The following is a 16,399-nucleotide window of genomic DNA, read 5'->3' on the forward strand; positions in this document are numbered from 1 at the left end:
ATTTGGTTTCATATTTGTTTGGTCAACTTCATCTTTTTCCCGCATTTAGGGATAGGCTTTCTTTAGAACATTTCAATTATAAAAACTGGTTGTCACAGGCATCCAAGTGTTTTAAAAATTAGTTAATGTTATGTTAGAGTTAATAATATTTCTGGAATTATAACTCGATTAATGTATTGAGGTAATATATGCTAATTTTTAAATTTAGAGAAATACAAATCTGCCCAATACATTATATAGCTCTAAGAGATAGAGTATATGTCCAAAAATATTAGTTAATGATATGATTTGAGTAGAAATGTCAAAAGATACGGCTCGGCTGAAAACGGAGCAACTAGAAGATAATGGTGGCAGCCCCACCACCTGCTGGAAATTAAGTGTGCCTACCTTCCACAAAACAAAAATTCGATCCATGGACTACGACATTGATTCTACTTGCGATGAGGTAGATAAGGGAGGGAACATCATTTGTTTATTGAAAATCCCACATCAATAATTAAGAGAATAATAACGTTTTTTAATGTGGGAACCCAATACAAATGCTTAAAATAGAATTTTTGCTCAAGTCATTGAGAGCAACGTGCTTGAAATTTAGAGGACGTATATGTATTTTATAATGCGGGCTTAAGGTGAGAGTCAGAAAGCCAAAATTGATTTGATTTGGATCAAATGGTTTTGAAGAATAATTGTGTCGTGATGCCAACTTGAGGTGGGAGTCAAAAAGTTAACATTGATTTGGTCTTGATAAAAAGTTTTAAAGATTCAGTGTACCTTTTTCAAAGTAAGGGAATAGAGAGAAATACGGTGAATCAAATTACGTGTTAGTTCCTGCTTACGGCAGGAGCGCAAAGACGAGCTAATTTATGCGTTCACCGTAAATTTTTTACTGAACGACAGTTTATTGCTTGCAATTTCACTGCAAGAAAATTTTAACCAAACTTTTCAATTTATCCTATTATTGTAAGTGTCACGTGTTTTGATGTTATTTTAGATGTTGTGTCTTCATGTTATTTTTGTGTGGGCAAGTCAATTTATCTTAAGTTTTTCAAAATAAAGGTCAAAGCAGGTTAATTTATGCAAAGTATAAACGCTGAGGTAAGTAAGTTATTTTATGTAAAGTTTTTTAAGGCAAAGTTTCCAAAGTTGTCGTGGCAACATTGTATAAACATATTTTTCTTACATTTGTCAATGTTAGCTACCATGATTGTTTATAGTCGTCATCTCTCTTCATATCTTTTCATTCCAACGCGCTTCTATCCCGTCTTCTTCCTCTTCATTCCATTACAAACATCTTCATTCCATTACAAACATATTGTTTATCCACGTGTGCATGTCAGCAAAATATTTAAGTGTTTCAACAAGGACCACAGTGATTGTAGAAACTCTTGAAGACAAATTTTTGGGGTTTAAGTGGGGTTGTTCACCATTTCTTCATTACCTCCTAGGATATTGATATTGTGGCTAGAGAGCCAGCAAAGTAGAGGTAAACTTAACAATGAAAACACAATTATTTATGTTCATGTAATGTATCTTAAATGGTCTTAGTGTTTTACATTACCATTTAAAGAATTATTCTATATTCTATATCCATTAGAAATCTTATTTCTAATTATAAGTATCTCTATAGTTTCCGTGATTTGTTCTTTACATAATCCATTGTTTTCTTTGATCTGTTTTTTACCTAATCCATTGTTTGAAAGAGAAAGTAGAACGCATAACTTTTTTTTGGTTATAAATGATATGTTAAAGAAACGAGAAAGCAAAATTTAAAAGTAATTTTTTTTTTAATCAATTAAAACTTGCTAATTGACATACAACAGATGGATTTGATTGTGAATGGCTAACTTGGCTGAAACTTTAGTTGAAATACAACAAATGGATTTGATTGTGAATGGCTAACTTGGATCTGATTATGAATGGCTAACTTGGCTGAAACTTCTAGACTGAAGTGAGGTCCTTTCCTCTTTGTTCATTCCATTGCACCTGCTTACTAATAAGATCTTATTAGCACCTACCAAAAGCATAACATATCCTTAGCTTCTCGTATGTTCTATGCTGCAAAAATACATAGTGGTCTCACCAACGAGCAATCTTCTCCTCAATCTCTATAAATACATTGTTAGCTCAAGATGTACGATGTGTGGGGTAACTAGATTATTGGTAGCTCGCTGCATGGGTATTAATGTAGTCTCCAATTTGTGAAATGATAAGTTTAGATGATGTGGTTGAATGTCAAGGTAGCAGTGGCTATAGCTTAGGTAGCAGCAAAGTAAGCAAAGGTCAAGGCAACAAAGGCATAGGTGCGAATAGATGAAGTTATATGTGCAGAGGTAACGAAAGCATAGATAGTTGGAGCGAAGTCCATTCCAGAGACAGAGTATGTTCCAGTCCTAGGTGAAGCATATCCAATTTACCTAACCCAACCTAATAGGGATGAGATGTTGTTACCGAACCTGAACCATCGCTAGCTAACTAACCTGCCAAGCAATAAAACCTACCACTGATTAACCGATACTGGTTAACCCTACCGCCATCGCTCAAGCTATCGAGAAAGCTCGCCTACCCCTGCTTCTGCTTTGGATGACCTGCGACTGGTGCTGGCTTTCGAACAACAAGCTCTCGATCAGGAACCGTACAAAGGGAAGCTACTGGCTCTCGATTATATACAAGATTATGTGTTGCTTTCAATCGTTCAACCATACTGCCTAGGGCTCCACGAATTGAAATAGGGAGCCATCTAGCAATGCTAGCAACGAAAGCTAGTGAGCAGAACAACAACAAAAGAAAGAGCTATGGAGGAGAGAGTCCCTCAATTAAGCCGGCTGGGACCACACCTAACATCCAAGTTTATCAAGACAAAATAGGATGGTTGCATACCTTGCATTCAACGGAGTAGCCCTTAGAACTATGCTTTCTTTTCGCTCTTACTAACACTGCCTTTCATTATCTACTAAAATTCGGCTACGGGAAAAAAAATATTAAGAATCAGTGTCGCAGAAACAAAACCAGGCCATATGTTTCATATACCCAGCAGCTTGTCCATGTACAATGCACACTTGTTGCTCATCGGCCCCCTTGTGTCTTCCAAGAATATGTTCAAAGTTGAATATGTTCAAAGTTGTTGAATTGAGGGCACCTGATCTATATCAAGTGGGTAAATCACATTATGATATATTTGTCGACACATTTCGAACTAACAAGTATGGTTCATCATGAGGACAAGTTGACAAGTTGAAGAATGAGAGCCATAAACTATGGTTGCATGTTAAATAGGGAGTGGATGGTTGCATGTTAAATAAGGAGTGCATGTTAAATAGAGAGAGCAAATTTTCAAAATTGTTTAGTGATAGAGAGAGCAAATTTTCAAATTTGTTTAGTGATAGAGCCATTGTGGAGTCAGTTGTTAACAAGAAGTTACCAGCAATAATGAAAATGGCATTCGTTTCAATATAAAAATCAATAAATCAAATGTTGCCAGGCTGGATAACTGCTTTAAGCGCTCAAATGTTTCGAGCTTTATTCATAAGGCAGTAATAAACTTAATATGTCAATCCCATTTCAACTAGTGATTATGCTCTTCGCTGCCCCTTTCAATTTGTGATATGATCTTCTTTTAGATAGCTTTTCAATGCCACTATCTTAAAAAGTGCGTGGTTTTCAAACCCGGACCTCTACCTTAAACATCGTGATTTTCTTCTATTAAGAACGACGAAAACATCACTAGATGGTTACTTGCAAGGCCTGGCATATGTGTTGCATCATAATCGAATAAAATGTGTATGGGATGCATATAATGGGCTACGTTTGACCTAGGTCTCCGCGACTGTCTATCATAACATGCCACACTCTGTCTCAACTGCAGTGGCTCGTCCACCGCCGCTCGACCGTTGCAATGTCGAGGATGAGACGTAAGGACGCTACTGTGCTTCAAGGCTAGTATTACCGATGACACCTATGGCTATCTACGGTCATGGAACGACTCCAACTGGTGCCAGTGGGAAGGACTATCCATGGTACTGTCGCACAATTCTCTTACCAGAGCGATGCCTTCTGCAGTTGGGATGATGAAGTAATTGAAGGTGTTGAATCTCAGCTCCAATACATTATTCGAGGCCATTCCGAACACGCTCGGGAACTTGACACAACTGAATATTATGGATGTGAATGAAAATCGGTTGAGTGGAGTAATACCCAAAGGGTTACTGAATCTCACGTCGCTGGTGCAACTGAATGTATCGAATAATTTTGTAAGAATGGATTCCAGATGGGATACCGCTTTGAAACTTTCCCACGTCTTCGTACCTTGATAACAATGGACTACGTGGAGATCTCTTCCTGCTTGCTAATGCATTCATATACTTTATCGATTCCAGACTTGAGAGTTGAGACCATACCAGGTTTGTAGTGTCTTTCGGAATTTTGCCTTTTCTCGTATTCCATGGCCTTTGATGGCTCTAAAGATGTATTGACTTTATGCCATTTGTAATAAATTTTTAGGCCAATAGGCCTTTCTTTGAAAGAGACTTTCATGTTCTTTTTTATTCTAAGGTTGACACCTGGCATTTTTTTCCAACAACAGCCAAATTGACATCTTGGTATTTTGCATCTTGCAGTTTCGCATTTGTTAATGCCATTGTGTGCGCTGTTAATACGTGTGTGCCCAACCTGTATGTGGTGCGGTGAACGTGTGCCTAGGCTGCGTGCATGCTCCTCTCTCGACGATCTCCAAGATTAGTACCTAAGGAATCGAACCCCACTCCAGCGTGATTGAGACCGAAAATTTGTGGAAAGTGAGGGAGTTGTGGTGCGCCTGGCGCGATGAGACAAATCGATGACGAGTAGAACTATTCCACCTCATTGACATGTGTTTAACTGTATTCTTCATGGTCTTCAGTTACGGGCGGACAGAATGGTGGGCATTTTAGTTATGGGTGGAGAGTTTGAAAACAAAATCTACTAGGCTTTTCTTTGCGATTCTTCTTCTTCTGCTCGGGGTCTCTTTGGTGAAATTGTCTACGCAGGAGGAGGGTTGAGGGCAGGGCTCGGCTCGGTTTGGCAAGAGTTATCTCAGGGTTTTTCTTTTTCTTTTCTGCATCTTCAGACTCGGGCTTGGAAAATGGCGTCACAGGACAACTCAAAAATACAAGAGGAAGGCAGTGGGAGACAAGTGTTGGAAGGGTCCATTCACTACTAGAACAACTGCCTTCGTTCTCGCAACCACCTGGTTTAGAAGAAGTTCAGTGAAACTTTCTCGACAATTTGATAAACTGACCGGATTCAACGCTTCCTGGTATTCACATCATGCATTTGTCGTGATTTACCTGCTTCTCATTGTCATTCCATTCACCTTTTCTTCGTGCGAGATTGGAGGGAGAAAACCATAAGGACATTTCAACTTGTTTTCTGTTAATTCTAAACTACATGTCTAACTTCGAAGTAAAACGCCTCGAAATTTACTCCCTAAAAGATTGAAAGTAAGAAATGAATATCTAATTTCGTTCTAAAATGCTTGAGAATTTAGCTTAAATGAAAAGAAACATAGACAATTTTCTTCAAAATTTGATGAAGTTTATCCTCTCAAAAAATTCAGGGCTTAGTTTTTGACGTGATTTGAACGTGCAGATTTGGATGTATATTTCTGTTCAGGTGCTTTTATATTGCAGCGAGGGCACACTAAGAGCATTCAGAGTAAGGAATTATACTATCAATATTGTCAAGGTCATGTAATTTATACTTCAGATATGCAATTTTCTTTTATTATCTGTATCTTGAAATCCTTTGCAAGCACAATCAACATATCTGCTTTATTTATTTTGCAGGTGGTAGTTTTTCGCAGAAACGTCTTGGCTTTGCATATGTCAAAACCTACAGGCTTCGAGTACAAGAGTGGAATGTATTTATTTCTCCAGTGCCCCAAGATCTCGCCTTTTGAATGGTAATTTTAGAACATACATTAGAATTTATCAATTCATAAGATCTTTTAGTGTTTCTTCCACGATTCTTACATTTTTTTTCTGAACTTTCTACATGCAAGAATCCATTCTCGATCACCTCTGCTCCTGATGATGAACACATTAGCCTGCATATCAGAACAGTTGGAGACTGAACACAGGAGATGAAAAGAGTTTTCTCGCAGGTGATTACTAATTTATTTCCTTTAGCTTTAAGATGAAGTTTCTTTGTCGGCCGTAAGTTCTAATCACAGATCTTTGAAAGACAATGGAGGGAAAAAGCGGACTTCTGAGAGCGGAGAGTGAAGTTTCTTTGTCGGCTGTAAGTTCTAATCACATATCTTTGAAAGATAATGGAGGTCCTGACACAAAATTACAAGAAATATGATGTGCTGCTGTTGATAGGGCTCGAAATTGGCACTACTCCCTTCATAAGCATTCTCAAAGACATGTTAAATCACATGAAAATCGCAGAATCTGCTTCCAAAAGGAAAAGGAAGGATCGGGGTCTGACGAACACTTATTTCTACTGGGTCACAAGGGAGCAAGGCTCCTTCGATTGGTTCAAGGGGGTCATGAACGAAATAGCAGAGATGGGCGACAGGGTTATATAAATGAATACCAAATTTTTCCGAATTGAAAAATATAAACGAATGTTGGATGATTGTGAATCCAGGCTGCTATTGAAATGCACAACTATCTGATCAGCGTTTATGAATAAGGCGATGTCAGGTTGGATTTAATTACAATGGTGCAAGCTCTGAATCATGCCAAGGCTGGAGTCGATATTCTCTCAGGAACCAGGGTATATATATATTCCATTATCGTTGTAGTATTACATTACCTGGGGGCTGTAGGAAGCCATTGTTTGAAACACCTGCTGGTCTGCAGGTCAAGACTCACTTTGCCAGTCCAAATTGGAAATAGGTTTTCTCAAAAGTTGCTTATGCTAATAAAGACAAAGACGCCAGAATTGGTAAGCCAAGCTTTCAAAATTTCTGACAAACATAGGGAATTATGGCTCCTTTGAGAATCACCTACTTATATTAACATTGGTTGAATGCAAGGGTTTTCTGTTGCGGGCCTCTAATTTTGGCCAAGGAGCTGAGAGCCATCGCCAAAGATTACAACCACAAAATGAACACTAAATTTGAGTTCCATAAAGAAAATTTCTAACACATGCAAGCTGTTTACATTATTTCAACTTACAGGGCTATTATATTCTAATTTTTAGTAAAAGAAAGGTAAGATTTGATTTCATAGGCAACCATTTGATAGCTGGACGTGAAAGAAAGCACACAGCACACGCCTTCCTGTCTTTTTCATCAAGATAGCAAGACAAACTGTGATATAAGTTTGACTGAGTAGACTCCAGAATTAGAGACCTGTCCTTATTTCCACCGTTAGCCATTGTCTGTAACAAGAAATAATAGATATGCATTGTAGATAGATGGAAATGGTATTGTAAAATATAATGCTCATACAATTTTCACTGTATAAGCAGGGGAAGATTCCATCTGATCTGAAATGTTTCCGGGTCCTCGTATTCGCAGTCAAAAGGTCTCGAAAATTATATAAAACTATAATTTAAATTATATTTTATTTTTATTATTATTATCAGAGATAATTTAAATAGGAAATAATAAATATTAAAATTGATAATCATTTTAATATTTTATTATTATTATTACTTTATTTGTATTAATATGTTTTTAAAATTGATTGATTTTAGCTTATAATTTACTTTATCTCTATTAATATTTATATTCAACTTTTAATCTTTCAACTCCATGCACATCTCAAGTAGTCTTTCACTTTTAGTTTTTCAATCTTTTCATCACCTCATCAATCTTCAACTTAATTTTGATTCTTCATTTTTATGTACATGTTTGTTTGGCTTCCTCCTATGTTATATTTTTCATACCAATTTGTGTATACAATATTTTTTTAGCATTAATCTACACGCTTTCATTTTCTCGTTATCTTTTTATGCACTCGATCTATAAATCACCTAATTTTTATACACATAATTTATTGACCTTATCCAAATATTTGTTGCATTTTTTCCTCTAAGCAAAATTGCATGTTATAACTATTTACTTCTATGCATATAAATGTTATGGCACCCACACTATTCCTTCCTATCTTATCTTTGCACTTTGGTTCTCACCTTGTATAATCTCCTTATATAACATGATTTCTATGCTTATAATGAAACTTGTCATGGATTTTCCTATGCTAACTTCGTCTTATATGGAAAACTTGGTTTGTCCTTACACTAATTCTACATCCGCATTCCTACTCTTTCCTCTTCATTATTTCTTATACAACATCTCAAGTACTTTTGTGTTGATGTCAATGGTTTTAGCCTTCCTTTTTATCAAACATTACTTACAATGAACAATCCATCTTTGAAATTTCCTTTCCTCACAATATTTTCTATATCTTCTAGCTTCTTTCTTGGCATTCACTTCATTCAATCGATCTAAACACTCTCTTATATTTCATTTGCTTTATTTTCACTTCCTTCTATAAATGCAAGTTCACATCATAAAAAATAAGTAAAATATCAAAGTCTTGGTTACTCCACATCATGTGCATTTTCACCAAACTTCTTTCAGATCCTACATGATCTTATCTTCTCCAAGTTGAACTTAATGCATGTACCTTATATGGGATAATGCTCTTTCTTCAATTGTAGAATCACTTGATTGACAACGCCAAAGGACTTAATTTGGTGCACATGTGTTTTGTCCTTGTACCTCATGCTATTTCCCTGTTTGTAACTCTTCTTGAACCTGTACAAATATCTACCATACCAATTCTATACAAGATCTATCATCATTTCTCCTCTTCAAATCTATAATAAAATCTATTAAGTTTGCTACTCTGGGGTTTGGCTTCATTTCACACCTATCTAATTGAATGGAGTAGATAATGTCAATTTTTTCATTGACCTATTATTTAACCAATTTCCTTATGCTCGTATTGACAACTCTAATTCAAGTTATCTTTAACTAAACATATTATCATATTTCCCAAAATTTTTGCAGCAAGAAAATGATGCCTATTCGTATCTAAGGCCTCTTAGTGTTCTATTTCCCTGAGCTTTGGTTAATGCCTATGAATCTTAAAAACAATCAAAATTTGAAAAGATACACATATTTCTTTCGAATACTTTGTACACTGTAAAAATGAAAGATCAACTCAGGCTTTTAAATCTAAAAAAACAACCAAAATTTGAAAATTTATACACACATTTATTTTGAATAATATGTACATTGTAAAAAATTGAAAGATCAATTAAGGCCCGTAAATCTCAAAAAAAATCAAAATTTGAAAAGCTATAAATTAAAGATCAATTACATACATATGATATGATAGTTATAACAAATTGAAAGATCAATTACATACATATGATCACTACAACAAATTATCAACGCTCTCTCTCCCGAACCAAAAATGACGTGGAAATCTAAAATTATCCGTAACAATTCTTCAACTGTGTTAATATTCAATTTCCCATGGTAAGACGGAAAATTAATCCAACAACTTAACACTTAGGAGTGTCTTAACAATACAAATCATATCTACAAATGCATTCCACTTAAACAAATGAGTATTTATAATTTTATTAATTTGTCATCAAGATTTCTTAATTTTTAATGTTTATTTCTTTACATAAAGCCATTTTTCATTACATGAGACAAGAAACATGAGATTTATTTCTTCATTATTGAAATACATTAAAGTTTCTTTGCCTTTACATATAAACCACTCGTCATTAGTTTCACTTTGAACGAGCATACAAAGTGGATCCATTTAACAAATTTGTGTGGACAACTTTCTTTCTTCTTGGTAGAGTATTTAGATTTTGCTCTATGTATGTGCATAATTCTTTCCAAAGGCAATTTATTTGTGTAATTGGCTTGCTTCTCCCTCCCTAAGTATTCAATCTGGTTGGGTAGAGAAACAATGTCAAATGGTAGGGGATAGTCATGGTGGTTATTGCCTTGGTCACTAGAAAGCTTTGTAGATGCTTGTCCATCTATAGAGGTTTCTTAATTTTGGGTAATTAACTTACTCTAAAATGAAATAAGACATTCAATGTGTTCATTGTAATATATATATATATATATATATATATATATATATATATATATATATATATATATATAAGCAAAACATCTAAAGAAAAGTAATTGCACAATAATCCAGTCCAAGAAAACGAGGTTTTCCACAAACCAATTAAGCCTTTCAACCTTTTCGGCTTATTTGCTTATATCAAACATTTGTGTAGGGTTTCAACCAATTAACATTTAATTGAGTATATATCTACAAATCAGTGATTTTAAGATCAAATCCCACAAAGCAATTCTATTCCTGCTCTTCAAATTCCTGTGAAGCTATTGAAAGCAAAACCAATGAATTATCAATATAATTTTACCATAATAAAAAAACAATTAGAAAGCGTTTAGCCAACTCAAATTGCTCATCCGTTAGACTTGAACCAACATCTCTTCTAGAGAAATTCAACAAATCTTTGTACCTTTTGGGACAATTGCTAGTATATACTATATTCTGAGTGGAAGGAGAGCTTCTCAGGCCCCACACCACTAGAGGAATAGATGCGTAGCTTAACCACACCACTAGCTCTTCTATTGGATCAAAGCTTATCGATTTATTGAAGCTTATTGAAGTGTTCTGCGAAGGTTAGAGGAAGGTAAGAGGTGTTATACACTCATATATATTGAATCAAATACGAGGTGTTAGTCGAACACCTAAAAGGTGTACCACTAACAATGGTGTACTGTAGAGCTCAATGGATATATTCTTTATTTGGTGTGACTTAAGGGAACCATAAGTGGTAGGAAACAAGTAACATGAGAGAAGGTTGAGGGATGGAATAATGAGTAAAGAACCCCACCTATAGGCCAAACCCCTCTTAGCTAACTCTCTCCTAGAGAACTAGGGTAGAAAAAGAATCTCCCAATAGAAGAAGCCTCAAAAACTCTGGATAAGACAATGGGATCATCTATGGATGCTCTCAAATCATGTTTGCTTATTTTTGGGATTCAACTATATGACTTCCTATCAATAAATTCGTAAATTCATTTCCTTTTTGGGCAGCGAATCACAAAATTATTCGTTTTACTTGCTACTACTTCACAGTTCGTGCAACCATTGTGCCAATGTTTATAATATTAACTAAAAATATGTTTACAAAAATAAAAACTCTGGTTAATTTCAACCCCTTTACTTACGGAAAAGGTTGTATTGTTTCAGGTTGTAGCCATTTGCAAAAGGTAATGAACTTTGCTCACTCATGGTATATTTTCTGTAGAGATATTAGCTATTTCCTCTCGCTGAACAATATACGTCAATTCTTTCTTCATATTGCCTGATATTTTCTCCAGCAATATTAGTAATACAATGGAAGATATCAATACACACTTTTTCCAAGCAAAAAAATAAATTAGATGTAGGTCAATTCTTCTCATTATATACTATTTCTACAAAGTTAAGCCTGAGCATCTCCATTGACGGCCACAAATAAACATGGATTGTACAGGAAAGGCCTGCAAAAACAAGAAAAACAGTGACATGACATCGAAACAATTCAACAATGGAGAAAGAGTGTTTTTGGTATTGTCAATATAAGTTGTTTAGAGTTCGAGGCATTTACTGGAATCTATGTTGGGCTAGCCTAGCGGCCAGAATCTAGGTTCGACTTAATTTTGATAGGCCCTACCTTGTCCTACCACAATATTCTTCCACATAGATGTTGTGGTTTTCCTCAAGATTTTTGTATTCTTCCACATAGATGTTTTGGTTTTCCCCAATATTTTTGTTTTCTGTTAAATTACTTAGCTAAGGCTGAATACACCATGTTACAATTTTTTTAAAGTGTTTATTTACCATTTTCGTTGACTTAAAATATTTTAACTCAAATTTCCAATCTCAATTTTTTAATTTTTAATTTTTTAATATATATTTACCTTTATTAGGCAATGCTTTAATATAAATAAAATAGAATAGTATCCTAAAATCCAATAATCTTAATGTCCTGGTCAAGGACAAGGTATTTGTGTTTTTTCGTGCCTTTTCCGATGCCTAGTTAATTCTGATAGTATATATAAGGTTGGATTATATTTATCTTTATCCAAGAGGGTCTTATTTTATATTTATGCATTGTGTCATGAAATAAATACACATACTATGTGGTTACATTGCAATTTCGTCCGCCACTCAAGCACTCTAAATAATAATGTTAATGTTACTGTATATGAGGTATGTTTATTCTTCTTTATTATGTGCAATAGTAATGTTAATGTTACTGTATATATATACTATGTTTACTCTTGTTTATTATGTGCAATGGTATATTACAATGCAGTTTTGAAACGTAATGTCGTTTTGAAAAGTCAAGCTAGCACTTATTAGTCCCTACCATCTGGCAATGGCCAGGGACTATAGTAATCGAAAAATGTGGGTTAACATTAATTTGAGCTGGTTACCGTTTGGAATAAGTTGGTAACTCATTATTCATTGCTAAAGTTTTAGGCTCATATCGCTTTTACGGCCTTATTTGGCCTCTTCCCAAGGCGGGGAGGAGGCAACCATAGGTTATATTCATCTTTTTAGACTTGTGTCCTTCATATTTCAAATCTTAACTAATGCTAGCATTAGTTTAAAGTTATTAAATGCTACGAAATGTTATTACGAAATGTTATTCCTAAACCTTCATCCTAGTTTCCACTGCGACCACGTGCTTTCCACTGCCACCTACACCTTTCATGACGATGACACAAACACTATAACTACACGTTGCATGGTGGTGGCACGAATACTGCAATGGAAAGGTTTGCACGAGAACCCAATCTAGCCGGCTTGACAATTGTTGTTTGCTTGAGAACCTGTTCTGGCCATTCCTTGTTTTAAACCTTGCCTCCCTTTGCTTCACCTTTCTGGTCACCTGGTAAATCTTCCTTCGCTTCACCTTCTTGGTCACGGTAGCCTGGAAGGGACTTTTTCTCAGGAAATAGCATGGGAACAGATCCAACTGGCAATGCTAGCATTAGTTTAAAGTTATTAAATGCTACGAAATGTTATTACGAAATGTTATTCCTAAACCTTCATCCTAGTTTCCACTGCGACCACGTGCTTTCCACTGCCACCTACACCTTTCATGACGATGACACAAACACTATAACTACACGTTGCATGGTGGTGGCACGAATACTGCAATGGAAAGGTTTGCACGAGAACCCAATCTAGCCGGCTTGACAATTGTTGTTTGCTTGAGAACCTGTTCTGGCCATTCCTTGTTTTAAACCTAGCCTCCCTTTGCTTCACCTTTCTGGTCACCTGGTAAATCTTCCTTTGCTTCACCTTCTTGGTCACGGTAGCCTGCAAGGGACTTTTTCTCAGGAAATAGCATGGGAACAGATCCAACTGGCCATGGCCTTTTGATTTAAACAAAAGCATGTTCAATTGCAAGAATGTTTGCACGAACTTGTAAGATTTAAAGTGTGCACGACCCTGTAAGATTCAGAATATACGCCGCAAGCACTTGTGCACGAACCTGTAAGATTGATGATGGCTATGATGTGGGATATTCGCAGAGACTGGCTATGATGTGGGATATTCGCAGAGACTAGGATATTCACAGAGATTGATAGCGGAATATGGGCGATAAATTGAGAGCTAATAATGGGAGAGAAATTGAAAGTTACCTCATACTTCTTTTGATGGCTTGCTGGCTTTTGTTGTTGCTGGATTTTGCTGGCTATGATGTGGGATATTCGCAGAGACCGGCAGTGGAAGATGGGCGAGAAATTGAAAGGTACTTCATACTTCTTTCGCTGGCTTTTGTTGTTGCTGGGGAAAAACACAACTAATTTCTTTTGCTAACTTTACTTCTTTTGCTGGCTTTTGTTCTTGCTAGAGAAGAACACAACTAATTTCCTTTGGATTTTTCAAGTCTCTTCTTGTGCGGTGCCACAGTTTGTAACCAATAACATCTTGTGATAGGAAATGTATGTTCTGTTTTTATGAATCAGATACTTTGAACCTATTACAAAGTTGTGATGCAACTAAGATTTTTTGCTTCAAACTAACATTCCTGCTTTTTTCTGAATTTGAAAGAAATTACAAGTCTGGAGGAGCAACAATGGAAACATTGGTTAATTTGGAGGCGTCTTATGCATATGGATGTGCGGAACTGAAGAGAATATAGTGGTTGGAGCATTGGGCAAAGCTTCGGATGCTGAGTATCTATGGAGCTATTTTGCACAGCTAGATGTGCGAAGCTGAAGAGCATACGGGGGATATGACAGTTGAGAAAGCTTAGAGTCCTAAAGGTTCGTTGCTGTTTGGAGTTAGAAAACTGATTATTTACTTAAAAACCAATGAAATATACCTGATTTACAACTAGAATTAACTAGAATTAATACCTGCGACTAATGGCACCGCAATTGCTGTGCTTTGGATACCTAATACGGTAGAGACGTAGACTTGGCCTTGTTTATCACGTTCCCTACAAACACATTGTTGAATCTTTAAATTAATTAACAGAAAAACATGAATAACTGGTGAGAGAAAACCATCCATTATTACCTAGGAAAATGCAGGAGAGATGAAGGATTTGGGTATTGCCTTCTCAAGTTTGAACACATTCACAACTTGTGCAATCTCGGTGGTTTTGTTTTACCTAATTACCCAAGTAAAATACTACTAGCATTGAATCCTAAGATCTGGTCTCATTGAATCCTAAGACCTGGTCTCAGTCTGCCATAGAAAAAATCTGGAGCTCGTCCAAAAAGCTTGGTCGGTGTGAAACCCGCTAGAAATTATAGATAGAAAATATAATCGACATCTGTCAAAATGCGCGATAGAAAATATAATTTGTAACCTTATGAATGACATCTGTCAAAATGCATACGCACACACCGTAGATTGCCAACTTATGACATTTTGTCATCCCCAAGCGCCTATCTCTTTATTTGAAATAATTCATTGAAATCTTTCAATAAAATAGCTTTTCACTCCTACCACAAGTTTTTGGATTATCTTATTAATTTGTTTTTTATTTTTATTTTTAAACATTACTTAATTAATCAAATACATTTTGATATCACTTTAAAACGTAAAAAATAATTATAACCGTTAAGTGTAACGCATATTTCTAGGCCAGGAATTTGGGATCGAAAGATAGGAAGGCGGGGACACGGAGGAACTTTAGGAGCTCTAGTCCCTTATTCCTGTAGTGAAGTCTCCATTCCACTGTTTAGTACCATGAGAAAGACAAAAATCTACCTTTAGGTTAACTTTATCGGGGAATTTGGCATCCGCAGCAACCAGAGCTAAAAAATGATGACTCCACGTTGGTGCTAACAATTTTGAATTGAAGTCTTTCTTCAGCGATTTTGATGTTTTTAGCGAGGTACTCCAAGGTGTAAAATATTTCAAAGAATTTGATCAGTCTTATCTCTATGGTTAGATTTGCTGATAAAATTATATTCAATTTTATCTTTTGTTAGCTTTTTTTTCCACTTGCATTGGTAAAATCGAAAATATATAAGAAAGTGAATTTCAAGCATCTCGATCTACAGTGTGCAGAGAGATACTAACAATGCGCTGCATTTTGTGGAGACGCTGGTAAACAAGACCTCTCTGCTTTTGGCTCTTTATTTTATGAAGCTCTTCCCAGTCTTAAGTCAAGCTATCAATCAAGCTATCAAGATGAGGTCATTGAGTAGTCAAGCAAGAAAAAATACTTGTTTTGAATGACCCTTTCATTTACGTCGTCACCTCATTGTTACCACTCAACATCCTCCATGTTCGTAGTGAAAGTCATTTTTAATTCGGCATGCTACCACACTGCAAGGGACGAGGAATTCTACATTATATTTATGTATCTACTACGTTCATACGAGGTAAGTGGTGGAATAAACTATGTTCATGAAATTTCAACGAACATGGATAAGTGAAATTTCAACTTTTTTGCACGTTGAATGTTTTGTAACTAAATAATTTGTTGTTCCATACATCTTATAAATGAAGTTACGTCATCAACGGTGTCTGCCAATGGCTGTAGATAACAGCGAAGCAATAATTGTCTGTCAGTTGCAGCCATGGATCTGGATAAAGCCTGATTCCATTACTATTTATGTTTGCTTCTAACAAGAATATCCAATGTTTGATTCTAACAAGACTATCCAATGTTAATTGATTTGTTAAATGTTTCCAAATGTTTTTTTCCCTCTCAGTGCTTTTAATACACTTCAGTCACTTTCAGGTACTGACATCAGTAATATTATGCATTATAAAGCTACTAATTACTTTGACTAATTATGGAGGTCTAGCTTATGGTGTTTATTGCCAAAATTTAAGTTCAAGGATAATTTTAGGGGCCAATGTTTGCTCTTTGGCGAAATTAAGGGGTT

General features: G+C 35.7%; 1 pseudogene; it reads left to right on the forward strand.

Moving 5' to 3' along the window:
- Nucleotides 1-4,312: 4,312 nt before the first annotated feature.
- On the forward strand, nucleotides 4,313-7,127 carry LOC149236981 (respiratory burst oxidase homolog protein F-like; annotated as a pseudogene).
- Nucleotides 7,128-16,399: the final 9,272 nt, after the last annotated feature.

This window comes from Pinus tabuliformis, chromosome 8, assembly GCF_031772625.1.
Source record: "Pinus tabuliformis cultivar Carrire ecotype Pingquan chromosome 8, CPIR1, whole genome shotgun sequence".
NCBI lineage: Eukaryota > Viridiplantae > Streptophyta > Pinopsida > Pinales > Pinaceae > Pinus > Pinus tabuliformis.